The following is a 22,410-nucleotide window of genomic DNA, read 5'->3' on the forward strand; positions in this document are numbered from 1 at the left end:
CTACCTACTCACAGCCTTCCTGGCTAGGGGAGAGAACCACCCCTGGGGTCATTGCAATTCCACTGATGGGAGATAATTATCTCTTCTAACAGTTTTTCATTTTCATTCTCTTTGACAATGTCAATCTATAACTAACTGTCAGGGTGAGGTGTTATTAGTTTGTTCAGGAAACTGACAGTCTCTGCATTCTCAAGTGTGTGCCATGTTGGTCTCTGACTCAGGTCAGTAACTGTCACTTGTTTGGGACCTCCATGATCTAAGCTACTTTTATTCTCATGTTGCTGATACGTTCATTTCTTCTGGCTCAGTTTAGATTCAACTATTGCCCTAGCTCATTCTCCAACTGATATTTTCATTTCTTCCTCGAGTGGTTCTTTACACAATATACCCATCTTTCTCTGTCCCACACAAGGAACATGGAAGAAAACCCAAGTGTCTACCACGTAACAAAGACCCATAAGTACTTCATGTTCCAGAAAATATTCTTTATGCAGGGATAGGAAGCCCATAAAACAGCTATGTACAGTATACCATGCCTCTTCATTCAGACATTCTCTTGCTTGCTGATAGGACAGTATTTCTCAACCTGTGGGTCACAACATTTTGGGGGAAGGGTTCAAACAAACATTTTATAGGGGTCACATATCAGATATCTTGCATATTATGTACTTACATTATGATTCATAATAGTAGTCATATTACATTTATGAAGTAGCAATAAAATAATTTTATGATTGAGGGTCACAATATGAAAAACTACGTATTAAAGAGCCAAAGCATTAGGAAGTTTGAGAACCACTGTAATCGGAAGATAGGAAGAGAACTCAGGAAAGTTTCTTACTTCCCTGAGCATCAAACACATTCCTGGGGAGTGATAACCTGACATTCCTGCCAGACATGGGAGACAAAGAAACTGTACCTGGAAGGATGAGCTTCTGGAATGCTCTAGACCAAGGCCTTTGGGGCACAGATATCTCATAGAAGTCTGACTCACCTCAGACTTGCAAAATTGCATTAGAACCCTGAACTCTTGTGCAAGAAGTAGAGAATCCAGGCTCAGAGGTCCTGCCAAGAAAACTACAAAGAAATATTGTAGGTAGGGCATTATCAAAACAGCACTACTTCAAGGCATTGCTACACCAAGAATGACAACTTACCCTTGCTCCAGGTCCACTTTCCAAGATCTTTGATGCACATATGCATGTTAATTTTTGCCTGTCATCTGACTCCCTCTTAGTTCTCTCTATCTTTGCATACTCTGGCCTAATAAATCCTCCCAGTCTTAATCAGGGGATCCATTATATGGGTCAAAGATACCACATGGCTGTCAAATTCATTGGACTCAAGGCAACAGAGAAGTACACACAAGGAGCCTAAACTAACCTTCTCTTAAGATTAAAGAGGGATCCAAAGCCCCAGGAAAAAAAGCCGATGGGTCCAGGGGCTGAGTCCAGGTTAACAAGAAATCACCATGTACAGAATGGGATGCTCAGATTAAAAGTATTTTAAAGTCATGTTAAAGCATAAAAATTATGGACACTGGGCATAGGGGTGAACCCTTGTACTATCACTACATGATGTCAACATTCTGACTCAGGCTTTTTCACAGGAACCTATGCCCAAGAATGAAACATGGTGGCCAGGGCTACCAAGAGTGTCCTACACTTTGTACTCATTCTCTAACCAAGCTTCTAGAGAAAAGGGGACATAGAAGAATGGGGGCAGCTGCTGTAGAAGAAACTAGCACCCACCTAAACATGAGACTAGCTCCAATAATGCGTTCAAACCAAGCAGATGGTAGATCTGTTATGAAGACAGAAGAAAAAAAAAACTTACCCAAGTATGTATACTTTTCAGGCTTTCGGGTTCTCAGGCAAGAGTCTAGAGTTCAGACAGAGATAAAAGCCACCACTGAAACTGTTTGGACATCTTGTACACAGATCACAGACTGTGCCATCAGGTAACATCATTGAGAACTTGGCTGAAAGCTGAAGCCAACTTCCCTAGCTCCCTACATCTCCTGAAAGACAAGCTGTAGAATAGTGGTTCTTAGCCTGTGGGTTGCTAGCCCAGTAGAGGTCATATATCTGATATCCTGCATATCAGATATTTACATTATGATTCATAGCTGCAGAAAACTTATAGTTATGAAATACCAATCAAAATAATTATATGGTTTGGGCTGAAATTTTTGAGAAACTTTATTAAAATGCTGTAGCATTAGGAAGAATGAGAAGCACTGCTGTAGAGGATCCTAACCTAGAGATTTAAAAATTTGAAGAAGAAATACCACATCCTAGTTGTGACCTGCATGCCTGGCATGGATAGTGACACTAATCCTTTCTTTGGGATCTCCAAGAAACCACTATAGTCTTGCTTTATTTCACAATGTCTTACTTCTCCCTGCCTCAAAATATCAACACACAGACCCATAGACCCTTGGGATACTTTTATTTCACCAAAGAACTCCAAGTCTCTGTGGGATTTGTAAAGTTTTTTATTCAACAGACACCTAGCTAATCATAATTGTGAGTGGGAACACATGCAAAGGCAGCCTGGTTTCTGGTCAAGGCTGGAAATCACTGGAGACCCCAGGTGATCCTGAGGGGCTCCGAGAGGAGCTGCTCATGACCCCAAGGCCCCCAGACTCTAGGCTCCTGACAGGAGGCTGCAGCCCTCCATAGATTTGTGTCTTTCAGTCATGTAAGGGCAACACCCCCTACTAGCCTCTCCACAGGTAGAAGGCATGACCACAAATCATGTAGCCTCAAGACAGATCTCCATATTAATGAGGTACCTAAAGGCCAGAAAGGTTTAGTCAATTAAGCTTTCCTTCCCAGACCCTCCTCCCTGTAAAAGGTATTTAATCTCAGGACTGAGAAAACCCCTGCCCTGAGAAAATGAGGTATGGTTCTTATTCATCTACTCTCTGCCATGACAATAAAAGCCTTAAAATCATGGACTGTTTCCCTTTCATAGGGATCTGCTGTACGAATCAATGGAGACGGCCTTCACCTACAGAACTGCCATGTAATCTCCCACAGAAGACTTCTCAGTGTTCCCAGCTATGGAGATCACCAACCCAAGCAAGTTGCTAGCAACCAAGCTGGGACCCAGTGCTCTCCTCCCTCTCCTCCTCAGCCGTGGGTCAGTTTAGCCCATGGGCCCTCACTTCATTCTCAGATTTTCCACAGCTCCCAGTGGTGCCTGGGTGCCCAAGAGCCTGAGAACCAGATAGTCCCCAGCCATCCTCTAGGCCGGGGGACCCCCCCAAGCCAGGTCCAGCTCCCCCACTCCAGCTCAGACTTCAGACTTCACTCCCCCACCCTTGGAGCCGTGTCCCCAAAGCGGCTTCTCACAGCCTGACACCCACCTGGCACAGGCATGGAGTAAAAGCAGTCAAACTTTCCACATGCCACACCCTGTCTCCCCAAGCAGTGGCCCTAGCCCCATGGCATGGTAGACGCAGGACTCCCCTCACTAACCCTACAAATAGACCCATGCTTTCCTCATCTAGTTTTCCTAAGTCATTATGATAAACTGGATTTACTTGACAGGATGACATGCATGCTTGTGCCTCCCCTCCCGCTCCCCTCCCTACACACACACAGAGTCAGGAGAGGAGCCTCACAGATATTCAGGTTAGACAGCCATTTCTGGATTCCAGAGGATTAACATTTTCACTTGAGGAATGCTTTTCACTACCCTAGGGGAATGTTCCTTCCACTTAATGACTCCCTGTAAGTTATTCTTTTCTAAGTTCTCAACACCACCAGTCTAGACACTCAAATGGACTGACCTGCTACAATCCACATGGTTCCAACACAATCCTCTGGATCACCAGGGCATGAGTACAGACACAACTACTGACAAGATAGGACCCATCTCCTCTTGGATGCTGTCACTTCTTGCCACCTGTGCCCATCTCCAGCCTCCTGCTGATGGCTAGGGCCCTAAAACACATCAAGTACAGACCAATAATTATCCTACTCTCTGAGAACTTAGCACTGTGCTTCAGCAACTGCTTCATACATAATATGCTCTCCCATGGCTTCTGGACTTGCTAAGGCCCTGGATCCTCTCCATTGGACACATAGACAACACATACCACACATCCTATTTACAGGTTCCATTCACCCCAGCTTCTGCCATAGGCCACAGATACCTGCCATAACCATTATATTACCTGTGATCACACAGAAGCTTGGTCATCTTCGCATGGAAGAGGGGGGTTGGAGGACTTTCCTAGCCTTGGCCCTGGATACTATTCTGTGATTCTGACAAGTATGGCCAAGAAAGGGTGTGTGTCCTAGGTAGGCCTGGGCCAGATATTGTAGAGAGGGAGACATTCAGGTGAATTCATCCCACATAGTATTTTCCGTACCTCATTTCTTCTGAGAACACTGATGTCCAAGAACTAATCATTGTTGCTTCTATACATGTTCACCCAGAGTAATGACACTGTGTTTTGATGCTTGCTGTTGAACACCCACTGAATGTATATATCTAGAATACTATAGGTACATTCCATCATTGCAGTATTTTCCAACTCACTTACATTGGGATCAAGATGTGGTTCTCTTACACTTGACTTAGTAGAAAAAAGATAAAGGATGGATAGTGAATGAGAAAATAGTAGAAAGGCAGGATGTGCAATTAAGAGAGTTGCATGGAAAAAAAACAGTATTTTCACAACCCTTTGAGAAGAAGCAAGAATATCAAAGGCAGGGTATGATTTCAAGAAGTGAGCTGTGTATGGGGTTGAGGAAGCCCAGAAATCTAGGAATGCTGAATAAAGCCTAGTGTACTAGAAACTCACATTTTCTTTTACTACAAGAATGGAGCCCAGGCAAGCCCCCATATCTCTCAGGCCCAGATGCAGACTCTTGGGGAGTAAGCAAGTCATATCCATGCCAAATATGAATTTCAGAGTCTCCTGGAGCCTGTTTCCTTTTTCTAACAGGTAAAGGGCTCAGAGTTCCTAGGTGACACTGGATCTTACAGACACAGGCCATCACTGGTCATCAGAACCTTGGCTCTCCCATGACACCAAAGAGTGCAGAAGACCACTACACTATTCTTCAGGAAACAGAGTAGGCTGTTTCACAAACATGCCAAGAAAACCACAAGGATCTATTGGGTGCATAAGCAATTAAATTCCACTTCAGTGCAGTATTGCCTAAAAAAATGCCAACAGTTACTTGTCACTAGGTTGTGATACACTGACTTAGCTGTTTCTAGGCAGAGATGTGATTTCGAGCCTGAGCCATAGCATCTTCCCTAAGGATCAAAATCACAAGAGGGTCCTCATTAGCACTGAACTGAGATACTCTAACATTGGAATAATACTTCCTCAATGCACTAGCACTATGAATGCAGGAATGCAAAAAAAAAAAAAAAAAAAAAAAAAAAAAAACCCTCATTCCTAGCTATAATATAGGTCAGAAACTAAAACAATTGAACCTGGAGCAGAAGATGTGCACAAGAGCCTGAACTTCATATTGGCAAATTTTTGACGTGTGCATTGATTCAGGATACTCATCTGTCATCTTAATCCCAGTATCAAGTGTGAAGCATAGGGCAGTTAGGATGCAAAAGATATACTGATACTGCATCCACGCTGCAGCCAACATTCTAGAGAACAAAGAGTGTAGAAGGAAGGAATCTACTGAAGGCAATAAAAACATCTGCCTCAAAAATGACCTCTGGCTCTTCTGCAATTCTGCTGATGTCAAGAGGGTCTTCAGGCACTCCTGGACTGAGGGGCTCCAGCCCAGCAACCAGGGTGTCACTTGTTGCCTGCAGTGACCTGAAGACTAGGTTGCAGAGCCAAACTCTGAGTAGCAGGAAGAAAAATAAGTAGATAATCTTTAAAGTATAAAAGAAGTATAGGTTCATGAAACAGAACTTTCAGACAAGTGACCCCTCAATGATAATCAACAAAAGACTGTGAATATTTTTGACAGCCTTTTTGAGGAAGAAGAGAAAGTTATTGCCAAATGCTTGTCCACTAAACAGAAGAAACAGGGAGATATAAATATAAAATTGTGGTAATATGAATTCAGTGATAATTTTAGAAGTTACACTAACTTCTAAAGTGCAAGGCAGCAGTTTCAGAACTCCATCAAAAGGGGTGGGGATTACCTTCAGAATTATGGAAAATTGTTAATAAAGAGTAAGTAGATGTTAAAGTTAAAGATAAAATATAATACTGTATGCCCTTGTCAGGTCAGGGTCACAGACTAGGAATTGCTACATCTAAAATCATTTCTAAAGCAAAGAGCATCAAAGTTGAAAATAAAAGTACATAGCTGTTTCACTGAGCAATTTAGAGCCCATCACTGTTATCTATATCAGGTTAGTGAATGGACAAAGGACTGTCTAAAGATTCATTTCTCATAAGGTGAGCCACTTCAAACTCTTCATTTAAAAATAACAATCTCAAAGAAGCCATCCCATTGCCTTGGCAACAGCCTTTCTTTTCCTTGGATTTCTAGATTAGATGCTCACATTGGAAGAAGCAGATTTGCAGAATGCCATAATCATTCAGAGGCCCCAGAAAACTGATGGTTTTGACTGAGAGAAATGATGGTTGAAAGTGGACATGTAGAAGTGGACCTGAAATCATGGCTTGGGTGATATTTAACTCTTTATGAGAGGCCATTTAAATAATCACAAGTTAAGAGAGTAGCATATTGCTGGAAACTATAGTCAATGAACTTTTCTCAAAAGGCTACTCAGAAAAAAATGCATTATTTTAAAAATACTAGTTAACCAATATGATATATTAAATAGCTGTGTCATTAGTTTAATGTGGTCTAAATGGACAGAGTATTCACAGCATTAGCATTCAAATATCATTTCCAAACAGCAGATATTTAAATAAATGTTAGTCAACTCAGTTTCTAAACACCAATATAACTAAATATTATACATGATGTGTTAAAAGCATCAATGTAAATATTATATTGCCTGTACCTAATCCTCAAATCTTTTCAGTTTTTATTCTGTTGTGGCAAGAGATATTTAAGTATTAATTTGGCAACATTATCTGAAATATATAATCTTTTAGGAATAAAATTGTGTACATTAATATAATGTTAGTATTAATTTGCCTGCATTTATTATGTATATGTAATTTTATGTATATGTAATTCTATATGTTATTTTATGGACTGGGGGTGGAGTTCCCTGGTAGAGTGCTTGCCTAACATATATGACCCCAGTTTTCATGACTTCAGCAAGGAATCCAGCACTACATTTATATGCCTGCCTCCTTAATCTATCTCTTTCCACCACAGTCCTGGCATCCTCAATGAAAACTCACAAGTTGCCTTTATCTATTTTTTTCTCATAGAGTTGGACTACATGCTAAGGAAAAAGTCATAAGAGAAGGTAGTTGAGCAAGTAGTTCCTACCACTTTAGATGTGCTCACAGACACAAAAGCACAGAAGCACACATGCACACACACACACACACACACACACACACACACACACACTCCAACACAGGCATTGCAAATACCTTCTCTGTATTCATGTGGGATTATCATTTTCACTTGGTAAATGTTTTTCACTACAAAACAGGCTTCCCTTAGTCAAACCCCCCAGCAGTCTGCCTCCTCATTTTTGAGGTCTGTCATTCTGTCTCAATTATTTCTCAAAAGAAATAAACTGGTCTCCCTGCAGCCTGGATATAGCCCCATTATTATTTCTGACCCTCTTGACCAGTCCCAGACTTAGGAGCCAGGTCTACACAGTGTGTGTTGACTCCATGGAACTGTGCTACCAACAAGCTTCTAGAAACCATAAGACATATAAGAAAGGAGTCAGTTTCCACAGGGATATTAGCACCTGCCTCAATCAGGCCCTTAAACCTGGAAGAAGATGGCTCTGGGGTGAACAGAAGGAGACATTCAACCAAGTGTTTTCATCTCTAGAGAATCTGGTTTCTTAGAGAATAACCCAGAGTCTGATAGGGGAGAACAACCCCTTCCCAAAACCTTTGATCATCTTGTTCATAGATCCTAGACTCTTCAATAAGGTATCCTGGCTTTGGATGCAAGGGTAAGCTGCTGAACATCTTCCACAACTCAAATCATCATCAGCTTGGAGTATAGACAGCTAGTATCTGCTGAAATCACAGGTTGTGTAAGACTTTGATCTGTGGACAAGGAAATACCCAATAAAAACATTGTATCCAAGCTGCCACCTGCCTACCTGGCCCAAGACTTGCACATGGGCTCCCAACCATTTCTTTTGCATTCTAGGCAAGCATTATATCACTGTCTTCACAATCTCTCTACTTAGCCTGCCCCACAATGCCACTTTATCCACGCACAGCCCCTCAGAATATTCTTATTTCCTTTTCCGTAGCATCAAACTCTCTCTGTGACATGTAATATTTTTCCTTTGTGGGACATATGGCTAATTATGACAGCCTACTACACAAGAAAAAAAATGGCCCTATGATTTTATTTACATAGACTGATGGCCAGCTAGACACATTCCAGATACCCCTAATCTTCATGTCTCCAAACAGAATGTCAGAATTATACCTCAATCTGGTTCAGTCCCTTGCCACCACAGTCTTGGAATCCTCTGAAGTAGCATACAAGTTGTCTTTATGTTTTCTCTCACAGAAATGTACCACAAAAAGTACACTCACAAACATGCTCTCTCTCTCTCTCACACACACACACACACACACACACACACACACACACACACACCCTCAGGTTCACAAAATCACACTATCCAGGACAGAGTCCTGTCTGAATTGCTCCAGAATTACCATTCTCACTTGAGAAAAGTTTTCACTCCCCAACATGAGGGCTTCCTCTGCTTACCTACAGATTCATGAGTTCTACTTCCTCATGACTGAGACCTTCTTTGGTATTCAGAGGAAAAAGACCATTGTCTGTGTGTACTGCAGACAGCCCTGTCATTACTTTTTCCAATCTCCCACTCCACTAAACCTAGCTTAGGGAGCCCATTTGTTGCTGTCAACCAAACGTTTTAAAAAGCTGGACTGATGTAAATTCTCACCTACAGCAAGCTACTCACTCAAATTGACAGACCTGTTTCAGTCCACACAATTTACAGACAACTGTCTGGACCACTTAGCCACAAAAAGATACACACAACTTGACAGGAATGGATATCTTTCTTCTAGCATAAAAGGTTTAACTGCCACCTGTGCTGACTTTGGCTTCAACTCAAAACTGAGTCCTTAAATTTCTTCCACTAGAAGATAGTCATCCTTTCCTCTCCCATATATGCTACACATGTGTAATTATCCTCTCTTATTCAACACATATAGAAAGGCATTCTATCTACACCTGCTGTGCATTTGGCCTGCTAAGACAACACTTCTGAACTGTCTGAGGCATTTGTCCTTCTCCAGGATACAAACACAGAATTCATATTCCCTTACTTCCTCACTACCGAACACAGCTCATTAAACTCCAGGATCTCCCATGTGCCAAAGTTTTGCCTACCCATAACAAGTCTTTTATCTGTGATCACAGAGAAGCTTGGTACATGAGAACACAATAAATAGGGAGAAGATGGTGGGAGATTTTTCCTAACCTTAACTCTGTGTTGTTCTCCAAGGAGGTTGAGAAAGGTGGCCAAGAAAGGTGTTGTCTCCTCCTACTACCAGCAATGTCTGAATCAGCTACTCCAGGCAGTGGTTTTGCTAGCAATGGTACAGTTCATGAAACCCAGACATATAGCATGCTCCTGCCTTGTCTTTTTGGGGGGTACCCTTCCATCCATAAATGTCTGTTACTATTTCTACTCTGATTCAACCTGAGAAAGGACATTTCCTTCTGCTCCTTGCTGTCATGTACTAAGTAGCTGCATGCCTCCATGATGCCCCAGCTGTATTCCATCCTTGCAGTGGTTCATTGCCCAGGAATTGAGCTGGGAATATGATTGTAGAACCCTTAGACATAAGGCCAGATTTCAAAAAAAATGTTTGGGCCTATACAAAACTAATGCTATGGGCAGAGGCTAGAATATACAGTACAATGAGTAATTCCAGGTAATGAGGTGTGAGTATGGGCAGAAAGGGCAGAACATAGCTAAGAATTTTGGGTACTTATACATAATCTTGCATTTTTGTAGAAGGGCAGGAACGAAGCCCAGGTGTGTTCTCTGAGGCCCACATATAGACTTCTGGTTAGTGAGTCCCTGTCCTCCTGCAAGATATACCTGACAAAAGACCTGTAAGCATGTGCTTCCTACATTTCCAGGCCAAGAACTCTGGAGCCTTGACTACCTCAGAAATGAATTTTGTACTGGACCAGGTAACTACATGTAATTTGATTTCCAGTTATCCCTCAAAGCCTTCTAAGCCTGCTGGAACTCCCTGCCCTGTTCCTTGGGACAATTGTCCACCCATTCATTTCCAAGCAAAAAATAAACATATGGAATTATTGGGTACATCAGCAGCACAATCTGCTTTAGGATAGTATTACACTAAAAATGTTAAGCTACTATTAATCCAAGTACATTCTGTGGTCCCTTTGCAGAGTAAAGCAATGATGCACCTAAACCAGTTTTCCTAGGAAGTGACCACAGTATCTTGTCTACTCTGGCCTTGTATGTATCTACAAACCTGAGTCTGGGGATCTGTCCAGTTAAAACTATTTTAAAAATATAGACACTAGGCCTAGAGCTTGTCAATGGCATAATTACAATCTAGGTACTGGCAAAGGACCTTCTACTGTCACCATGAATCTATGTCTAAGAATGAACCACAGGGTGCTCATGCCTACTCATGGTGTATAGAAACTGGAGCAATGGTAGAACCATATGTCTAGAGACAAAAAAAATCATATAAGAATGAGATTAGCTGCCACTCTAATAAAAGGAAATCTCTTCAAACAGAGCCTTGCCCCAGTACCTCAGGTTCACTCATCATGAGTTTGCATCCAATTTGCCAGCCATCTTACATAGCATGCCTGTCTTGTAGTACTTCAAACCACCATCATATGAAATAACATACTGGGATCATGGGATGAACAAAAAATACATAGAACAAACACTGTGTGCAATCTCCTATCTGATTACCTGATCATGAGAATGGGACCTCAACCATCTGTCTTTGATTGTCAGGCAACCATTATGATTTTTATATCTGTCAATATCTCCATATTCTGGCACTAACAGATGACCATGGTCCTTCAGGTTTTTCTTGGTTCATTTTGCCAAAGAATTCCAAATCCTTCCAAGATTTTAAATTTTTATTTAATTCAATAGCTACATGGTTACACATGACTGTGACAGGGATCTCACTGAAGTGAAGGCACTATGATGCCATTCAAGTAGAGTTTTGGTTACCTAGACATATTCCAGAAAACCCAGTCCTCATGTCTCTATCCAGATTAACAAGACCCTTGCCTTATTCTGTCCCTTTCCATCACAGCACCATCATCCCTTAAATAAATCCTCATGTTGCCTACATCTAGTTTTTTGTTAGTGCTAGACATCATGGGCAATGGACAAAATCAGGTAAGTAGTACTTGTAAACAAGTTGTTTTTAAATCTAGCCTATGTACACCCATATCCATCCCAGTCACTGTTTTCTCACATTCTCTCTACTGAGTACAGCTTAGAGAACCAAGAGAGCTGATCTGCTCTGAACGCTCACCAGCACCTGTCCATGCACTCCAATGAACTGACTGGCTCAGTTTACAATGACCCCATCCAATGGTTGAATGTGTTTGACCACAAGTTACAATACCCACACCATGACAATATCAAACACCTCTCCCCTAATCTCCCAGAACTACACTTTCCACTTGTGCTCACCTGGGTTCCCTGTGAGGGATGGATCACTAATGGGCTTCTGGTACAATCCAGCTGTTCATAAGTATGTGAATTTTGTCTTTGCTTCCACACCTGTTACATATAGCATGCTCTACCATGGCTTCTGGATTCTCTGAAGCATTTCTTTCTCTGCAGGAGACTCACACAGAATGCATTTCTGTCCCCTACTTACCTGCCTGTTGAACCCATGCCTTCTTCATGTATATACTCTACTAGTTATTTCATCTGTGTTCACAGATAAGATTGGCAGAGGGCCGCCTTCACATAACAGATAATGCCTAGGGGGTTTCCATAAATTTGACTCTGGCAGCTCTTAGGACATAAGAATGTTGGCCAAAGAAGGAGTTTCCTCAAAATACTATCAGGAATACATGAATAAACTGTTGCATCTAAGAGAATATATAGCACAATGATAATGAGAAAAACCCAGTTGCAAGGCACACTTCTACTTTGCATTTTTGGAGTCCTTCTATTATTGCACAAAACCTCGTCTACACAGATTCTCCTTGAAGAAGGACACTGATATATGCTCCTTGTTGCTAAGCATCTACTAGCCACATGTTTCCAGTATTCTCCAGGCATATATCACCTTTGAAGTGCTTCCCAAAGCACTTGGATTAGGCTGAGGGTAAGATTGTCTTGCAGCACCCTTGTTTAATAGGTAGAAGATGCCTGAATTCCACCTGCAACCTTCCCAAGTGTGAAAAATTTAATAAATTATCAAAATAAAAAGAAGTTATGCTAAATCTAAAAGAAGATAGATTAGGAAATAGGCTTGAAGTCATTGGCATGGAAAATGACTATCTGAACACATAACTACAGCACAGGCATTAAGACCAGCAATTAATTCAGGTCTGATAGAGGTTTAGTATCTAGAAAACCCAAAGAACTAAAAATTGTGAACATAAAAGAAATTAAATAACCCAATTAAAATTGGCTATAAAACAAGACAGAGGCATCAAGACCTGTAGCAAAAATGGCTGAGAAACAAAAATGTGTAACATCTGTGGTTGTTTGTTTATGCTTAACCCAGGGAGCGGCACTATTAGGAGGTGTGGTCTTGTTGGAGTAGGTGTGGTCTTGTAGAAAGAACTGTGTCATAGTAGTGGTAGGCTTTGAGACCCTCCTCTTCCTAGCATCCTGAGAGTCTTCTATTGGTGGCATTCAAACCAAAATGTAGAGCTCTCAGCTCTTCCCATGCCATTCCTGTCTAGACACTGCCATGCTTCCTGCCAGGATGATATAATAAACTGAACCTCTAAACCTGTAAGCCATCCCCAATTAAATATTGTCCTTTGTAAGAGCTGCCTTGATCATGGTGTTCCCTCACAGCAATGGAAAGCCTAAGACAACATCCCTAGATATGAGGGAAACAAAAAGTTAGAAGTACTCTGAGATTTCAGGTCAGAATGGCCAAGACTAATGAAGAAAATGAAAGCACATGCTCCTGAGGATGAGGGTAAAGGGCAACACTTATTGCTTGCTAGTAAGAGTTCAAAATACTATATGCAATGCCAAAATCAGTGTAGAGGGTCCTTAATAAGCTGAAAATTGGGTAGGTTAAAGTAGGTTAAGTATGTTTAGGATGAAAATTAAATAGGATGTGTCCCACAGAACACAACTCCTTGCTACAAAGATTCCATCACCTTTAAGTTTCTACTCTAGTCATAGTAGTTGAAAATTGGAAACAGCTTAGACATTCATCAACTAATCACTGGATAATAAAGTGTAGTAAATTTAAACAATAAAAATTTAATTCTGTGAATAAGAAATATGATGTGGCCTTTTTGGCTGGGGCAGACACCTGGCTGGTCTGCCCCGTGAAGAAACCTTATCCTGAACCATCCTAGAGCAGCAGATATGAGCCTTCCCTCACAACCCTAAGCCCCAGAGCTGCAACCCACCCAAATCCAGCACCTCCAGAATACCACTCACCTTTTACCCCTTGCTTGGTCTTTTGGGTGGGTCAGACACCTGGCTGGTCTGTTCCATGAAGACACCTTATCCTGAACATTCCTAGAACAGCTGCTAAGACCCCCCCCCACCAACCCTATGCCCCAGAACTGAAACTGGGAGACTGGGGCACTCAGGATTCCTCACCAACACAAACCCCACACCTCTAGAATACCACTCCCCTTCAACCCCTTGCTTGGTCTTTTTAGCTGGTTTACTCCTGTGAAGACACCATAACCTGAACCATATTAGAGCAGTGGTGGAACTACTTCACTCAGAGCAGCTGAGGAACCACTGAACTCAGAGCAGTGGAGGATCCACTGCACTCAGAGCAGCAGGATTTCAGGATCCCACAGGAAGCCTGAGTCCCAAGAGCTCTTACAGCAAGGAGCTCAAGATCACAGGATCACAGAGACATCTGGACCCTGAGGAGTTCTGACACAAGTAAGATAACTGGAAAGACAGGTTCTAGTCAGAGACAGTGAGTGCAGGTAGCACTAGAGTTAACCAGATAATGAAAGGCAAGCGCAAAAATATAAGCAACAGAAACCAAAGTTACTTGGAATCATCAGAACCCAGTTCTCCCACCATACCACACCCAGGACACCCCATCACACTGGAAAAGAAGGATTCAGAATTAAAATCACTTCTCATGATGATGATGATGATAGAGGACTTTAAGAAGGACATAAATAACTCCCTTAAAGAAGTACAGGAGAACACAGGTAAACAGGTAGAAGCCCTTAAAGAGGAAATACAAAAATCCCTATAGGAATTGCAAGAAAACACAACCAAACAGGTGAAAGAAATTAAAAACACATCCAGGATCTAAAAATGGAAGTAAATGGAAGTAGAAACAATAAAGAAATCTCAAAGGGGGATTACCATGGATATAGAAAATCTAGAAAAGAAATCAGGAGTCATAGACACAAGAATCACCAACAGAATACAAGAGATAGAAGAGAGAATCTTATGTGCAGAAGATACTATGAAAAACATTGACACAACTGTCAAAGAAAATGCAAAATGCAAAATGCAAAAAGCTCCTAACCTAAAACATCCAGGAAATCCAGGACAAAACAAGAAGGCCAAACCTAAGGATAATAGGTATAGATGAGAGTGAAGATTCCCAACTTAAAGGGTCAGTAAATATCTTCAACAAAATTATAGAAGAAAACATCCCTAACCTAAAGAAAGAAATGTCTATGAACATACAGGAAGCCTACAGAACTCCAAATAGACTAGACCAGAAAAGAAATACCTCCTGTCACATAATAATTAAAACATCAAATGCACAAAACAAATAAAAATTACTAAAAGCAGTAAGGTAAAAAGGTCAATAATATATAAAGCAGACCTATCAGAATTATACCAGACTTCTCACCAGAGACTATAAAAGCCAGAAGATCCTGGACTGATATCATACAGAACCTAAGAGAACACAAATGCCAGCCCAGACTACTATACCCAACAAAACTCCCAATCACTATAGATGGAGAAGCCAAGATATTCCATAACAAAGCCAAATTTACACAATATCTCCCCACAAATCCAGCCCTACAAGGGATAATAGATGGAAAACTACCACACAAGGAGAAAAACTACAACACAGAAAAAGCAAGAAAGTAATATTCCAAAAACCCAAAAGAAGATAGCTAAACAAACATGATTACACCTCTAATGACTAAAATTACAAGAGGAAACAATCACTTTTTCTTAAAATCTATTAACACCAATGGAATCAAGTCCCTAATAAAAAAGAGGTAGACTAACAGACTAGATACATAAACAGAACCAAGAATTTTACTGTGTACAGGAAACACACCTTACTGGCAAAGACAGATACTACCTCAGAGTAAAGGGCTAGAAAACAATTTTCCAAGCAAATTGTCCATAGAAACAAGACAGAGGATTGCCTGGATCCCAGAGGCTGGAGCAGTCACACAGCTGATCTGCTCCCCTGAGGAAACTGCCTCTGGAGGCATCCAAGGGAGGTCACAGACTGCAAAGCTGTAGGTAGGAGAACCCGCACACAGCCCTAGGCCCCAGAACCACAACTAGCAGTAGGGAGCCCCCACAGCGCACCTGGCAACAAGAACCCACCCCTGCGGAAAACCACTCCCCTTCTGCCCATTGCCCAGATCCCGGAGGCTGGAAGAGTCACACAGCTGATCTGCTCCCCTGAGGAAACTGCTTCGGAGGCATCCTACAGAGGTCACTGACCACAGAGATGCAGGCATCCTAGAGAGGTCACGGACCACAGAGCTGCAGAGCAGGGGACACCATATCCTGAAGCATCCTAGAAGAGCAAATACACACAGAGCAGCAAATACCTAGTTTCTCTACTACCATGGAGACACCATATCCTGAGATATCCTAGAGGAGCCACTGTACCCAGAACAGCTGGAACTCAGGATCATAGAGACACCCAGACCCTAAGGAGTTCTGACACAACCAAGATAACTGGAAAGGCCAACTCCAGTCAGAACTAGTGAGTGCAAGTAGCACTAGAGCTAAGCAAATGGCGAAAGGCAAACTTAAGAATGTAAACAACAGAAACCAAAGTTACTTGGCATCACCAGAACCCAGTTCCCCCAACATAGCAAGTCCTGAACACCACATCACACCAGAAAAGCAGGGCTCAGAATTAAAATCACTTCTCATGATGATGATAGAGGACTTTAAAAAAAACATAAACAACACTCTCAAAAAATTTGAGAAGAGTGTAGGTAAACAGGTAGATGCCCTTAAAGAAATGCAAGAAAACACAACCAAACAGGTGAAGGAATTACACGAAACTGTTCAGGATCTAAAAATGGAAGTAGAAACAATAAAGAAATCTCAAAGGGAGACTATCCTTGAGATAGAAAACCTTGGAAAAAGATCAGGAGTCATAGACACAAGCATCATCAACAGAATACAAGAGATAGAAGAGAGAATTTCATTCGAAGAAGATACCATGGAAAACAACGGTCAAAGAAAATGTGAAATGCAAAAGCTCCTAACACAAAACATCCAGGAAATCCAGGACACAATGAAAAGACCAAACCTAAGGATAATAGGTATAGATGAGGGTGAAGATTCCCAACTTAAAGGACCAGTAAATATCTTCAAGAAAATTATAGAGGAAAACTTCCCTAACCTAAAGAAAGAGATGTCCTTAAATATACAAGAAGCCTACATAACTCCAAATAGACTAGACCAAAAAAGAAATACCTCCCGTCACATAATAATCAAAACATCAAATATACAAAACAAAGAGAAGATACTAAAAGCAGTAAGGGGAAAAGGAAAAGTAACATATAAAGGCAGGCATATAAGAATTATACCAGATTTCTCACCAGAGACTATAAAAGCCAGAAGATCCTGGAGTGATATCATACAGACCCTAAGAGAACACAAATGCTAGCCCAGACTACTATACCCAGCAAAACTTTCAATCAATATTGATGGAGAAACCAAAATATTCCATGACAAATCCAAATTTACACAATATCTTACCACAAATCCAGCACTTCAAAGGATAATTGGTGGAAAACTCCAACACAAGGAGGGAAACTACAACCTAGAAAAAACAAGGAAGTAATCTTCCAACAATCCCAAAAGAAGATAGTTACACAAACATAATTCTACCTCTAACAACAAAAATAACAGGAAGCAGCCATCATTTTCCTTAATATCTCCTAATATCAATGGACTCAATAAAAAGATATAGACTATCAGACTGGATACGTAAACAGGGACCCAGAATTTTGATGCATAGAGGAAACTCATCTCTGTGAAAAAGACAAACACTTACCTCAGAGTAAAAGGATGGAAAACAATCTTCCAAGCAAATGGTCCCAAGAAACAAGCTGGAGTAGCGATTCTAATATCAAATAAAATCGTTTTGTCAACCAAATGTAATTTAAAAAGATAAAGAAGGACACTTCATATTCATCAAAGGAAAAATGTACCAAGAGGAACTTGCAATTTTGATCATTTATGCTCCGAATGCAAGGGCACCCACATACATAAAAGAAACTTTACTAAAGCTGAAAGCATACATTACACTTCACAGAATAATAGTGGGAGACTTCAACACCCCACTCTCAGCTATGACAGATCATGGAAACAGAAACTAAACAGAGACACAATGAAACTAAGAGAAGTTATGAACCAATTGGACTTAACTGACATCTATAGAACATTTTATCCTAAAACAAAAGAATAGACCTTTTTCTCAGCACCTTATGGTACCTTCTCCAAAATAGACCATATAATTGGTCACAAAACTGGCCTCAACAGGTACAAAAAGATTGAAATAATCCCTTGTACCCAATCAGACCACCATGGACTAAGACTTGTCTTTGACATGGACAAAAACAATGGAAAGCCCACATACAGGTGGAAACTGAACAATGCTCTACTCAATGATAACTTGGTCAAGGTAGAAATAAAAAAAGAAATTAAAGACTTTTTAGAATTAAATGAAAATGAGAACACATCATATCAAAACTTGTGGGACTCCATGAAAGCAGTACTAAGAGGAAAACTCATAGCTCTAAGTGCCTACAAAAAGAAAATGGAAATAGCATACACTAACAGCTTGACATCACAACTGAAAGCTTTAGAACAAAACGAAGCTAATATACCCAAGAGGAGTAGACGGCAGGAAATAATCAAACTCAGGGCTGAAATCAACCAAGTAGCAACAGAAAGAACTATACAAAATTGGAAAATCTGGATGAAATGGACAATTTTCTAGATAGATACCAGATACCAAAGTTAAACGAGGAGCAGATAAACCATCTAAACAATCATATAACCCCTAAAGAAATAGAAGCAGTCATTAAAAATCTCCCCACCAAAAAAAGTCCGGGGCCAGATGGTTTTAGTGCAGAATTCTATCAGACCTTCCAGGAAGACCTAGTACCAATTCTCTCCAAATTATTCCACAGAATAGAAACAGAAGGAACAATACCCAATTTGTTCTATGAAGCTACAATTACACTCATACCTAAGCCTCACAAACACCCAACAAAGACAGAGAACTACAGACCAATCTCTTATGAATATTGATGCAAAAATACTCAATAAAATTCTCGCAAACCAAATCCAACAACACATCAAAACAACTATCCATCATGATCAAGTAGGCTTTATCCCAGGAATGCAGGGATGGTTCAATATTCAGAAATCCATCAACGTAATCCACTACATAAATAAATTCAAAGAAAAAAACAACATGATCATCTCACTAGATGCTGAGAAAGCATTAAACAAAATTCAACATCCCGTCACATTAAAAGTCTTGGAAAGATCAGGAATTCAAGGTCCATACCTAAACATAGTAAAAGCAATATACAGCAAGCCAGTAGCCAACATCAAACTAAATAGAGAGAAACTTGAAGCAATCCCACTAAAATCAGGGACTAGACAAGGCTGCCCACTCTCACCCTACCTATTCAACATAGTACTGGAAGTCCTAGCTAGAGCAATTAGACAACAAAAGGAAGTCAAATGGATACAAATAGGAAAAAAAGAAGTCAAAATCTCACTATTTGCAGATGATATGATAGTATACTTAAGTGAACCTAAAACTTCCACCAGAGAATTCCTCAACCTGATAAACAACTTCAGCAAAGTGGCTGGATATAAAATCAACTCAAACAAATTAGTACCCTTCCTCCACTTAAAGGATAAACAGGCTGAGAAAGAAATTAGGGAAACGACACCCTTCACAATAGTCACAAATAATATAAAATACCTTGGTGTGAATCTAACCAAGCAAGTGAAAGATCTGTATGACAAGAACTTCAAGTCTCTGAAGAAAGAAATCAAAGAAGATCTCAGAAGATGGAAAGATCTCCTATGCTCCTGGATTGACAGGATTAATTTAATAAAAATGGCTGTCCTGCCAAAAGCAATCTACAGATTCAATGCAATACCCATCAAAATTCCAAATCAATTCTTCATAGAGATAGAAAGAGCAATCTACAAATTCATTTGAAACAACAAAAAACCCAGGATAGTGAGAACCATTCTCAACAATAAAAGAACTTTTGGGGGAATCACTATCCCTGACCTCAAACTGTACTACAGAGCAGTAGTGATAAAAAAAAAAAACTGCATGGTATTGGTACAGAGACAGACAGGAAGATCAGTGGAATAGAACTGAAAATCCAGAAATAAACCCACACACCTATGGTCACTTGATCTTTGACAAAGGAGCTAAAACTGCCCAGTGGGAAAAGGACAGCATTTTCAACAAATGGTGCTTGTTCAACTGGAGGATAACATGTAGAAGAATGCAAATTGATCCAGTCTTATCTCCTTGTACAAAGCTCAAGTAAAAGTGGATAAAGGACCGTCACATAAAACCAGATACACTGAAACTAATAGAAGAGAAGGTGAGGAATACCCTCAAAAACTTGGGCACAGTGGAAAAGTTCCTGAACAGAACACTTATGCTCTAAGATCAAGAATTTGTAAATGGGACATCATAAAATTGCAAGGCAAAGAACACTGTCAACAGGACAAAATGGCAACCAACAGATTGTTATAAGATCTGTACCAATCCTATATCTGATAGAGGGCTAATATCCAGTACATACAAAGAACTCAAGACATTAGACTTCAGACAACCAAATAACCATATTATATAATGGAGTACCCAGCTAAACAAAGAATTATCAACTGAAGAATCTCAAATGGCCAAGAAGCACCTAAAGAAATGTTCAGCATCCTTATTAATCAGGGAAATGCAAATCAAAAAACCCTGAGATTCCATTTCACACCAATCATAATTGCTAAGATCAAAAACTCAGCTAACAGCAGATGCTGGCAAGGATGTGGAGGAAGAGAAGTGCTACTACATTGCTGCTTGGAGTTCAAGCTAGGAAAACCACTTTGGAAATCAATCTGGTGGTTCCTCAGAAAATTGGAAATAGTTCTACCTGAAGACCCAGCTATTTCACTACTAGTATACCCAAAAGATGTTCTAATCATACAAGGACACATGCTACACTATGTTTATAGCAGCCTAATTTATAATAGCCAGAAGTGGAAACAACCCAGATGTTCCTCAACAGAAGAATGAATACAGAAATTGTGGAACATTTACACAATGGAGTACTACTTAGCTATTAAAAACAATAAAATTCTTAGGCAAATGTATAGAACTAGAAAATATCATTGTTACTGAGGTAACCCAGACTCAAAGAATAGACCTGGTATGTACTCAGTGATAAGTGACTTTCAACCCAAAAGCTCAGAATACCCACAATACAACCCACAAACCATATGCAGCTAAAGAAGAAGGAAGACCAAAGTATGGATGCTTCAATTCTACATAGAACAGGAAACAAAATAATCACAGGATCTAGAGGGTGGGAGATATCTGGGAGGGACAGAGGAGTGGGAGGGAAAAAAAGAGTGGCAGGAACAGGTATTGGAAAAGACAGGAGAGAAGTAAAGAGGATCAGGAAATTGAATAGAAACATGTAGCAATTGGTGATGGGGAACTGGAGTAGCTATTAGAAAGCCTTAGACTCCAGAGAATCTATAGGCTCCCAGGAGTCAATGGCAATGATATTAGCCAAAATACCCAACAAAAGGATGATGCAACCTGTAGAGACCACCTCCAATAGACAGTCATGGCCCCCAGTTTAGAGGTGTGGCCAACTATGCATCTCAAAATTTTAAACCCAGAAATGTTCCTGTCAAAAGGAAAGACAGGGACCAAAAATGGAAAAGATACTGAAGAAAAGGCCATCCAGAGACAGCCTACCCATGTGCAGACACCAAACCCAGACACTATTGCTGATGCCAAGAAGTGCTTGGTGACAGAAGCCTTATATGGCTATTCACTGAGAGGTTCTCATAGCACCTGACCAATATAGATGCAGATACTTACAGACAACCATTGGACTGAGCCCAGGGACCTCAGCTAGGGGAAAGACTTATGGAGCTGAAAGTGATTGCAATCCCATAAGAAGAACAATATCAACTAACTGGACAACCCAGAGGTCCCAGGGACTAAACGACCAACCAAAGAGTATTCACAGAGGGAGCCAGGACTCCAGATACATATGTAGCAGAGGATGGCCTTATCTGACATCAATGGGAGGGAAGAAAGGCTTAATGCCTCAGTGTAGGGGGATTGTAGAAGGGTGAGATAGGAGTGGGTAAGTGGGTGGAGGAGCACCCTAATAGTGACAAAGGGGAGGGTGAAGAAGGGGGATGAGATGGAGGACTGGTGGAGGGGTAATCAGAAAGGGAGATAGCATTTGAAAAGTAAACAAAAAACAATTAATAAAAAAAGATGATGTGACCTCATAAAATTACAAAGCTTCTGTAGGGGAAAGAACACTATCAATGGGGCAAAATGGCAACCAACAGATTGGGAAAAGATCATTACCAATTTTATATCTGATAGAGGGCTAATAGCCAATATAAACAAAGAATTCAAGAAGTTAGACTCCAGAGAACCAAATAACCCTATTTAAAAATGTGGTACAGAGCTAAACAAAGAATTCTCAACTGAGGAAACTCGAATGGCCGAGAAGTACCTAAAGGAATGTTCAACACCTTTAGTCATTAAGGAAATGCAAATCAAAACAACTCTGAGATTCCACC

The 22,410-nt window shown here is 40.6% G+C and overlaps 1 protein-coding gene and 1 pseudogene across 1 annotated transcript in view; one reads left to right on the forward strand and one right to left on the reverse strand.

Annotated features, from left to right (window-relative positions):
• LOC117694026 (claudin-34-like) overlaps window positions 1-22,410 on the reverse strand; it is a 572,054-nt gene that overhangs the window by 33,179 nt on the left and 516,465 nt on the right. The gene's annotated exons all lie outside the window — the stretch shown is intronic.
• Window positions 3,068-6,580, forward strand: LOC117694322 (UBX domain-containing protein 2A pseudogene; annotated as a pseudogene).

The sequence above is a fragment of the Arvicanthis niloticus genome, chromosome X, assembly GCF_011762505.2.
Source record: "Arvicanthis niloticus isolate mArvNil1 chromosome X, mArvNil1.pat.X, whole genome shotgun sequence".
NCBI classification, from domain to species: domain Eukaryota; kingdom Metazoa; phylum Chordata; class Mammalia; order Rodentia; family Muridae; genus Arvicanthis; species Arvicanthis niloticus.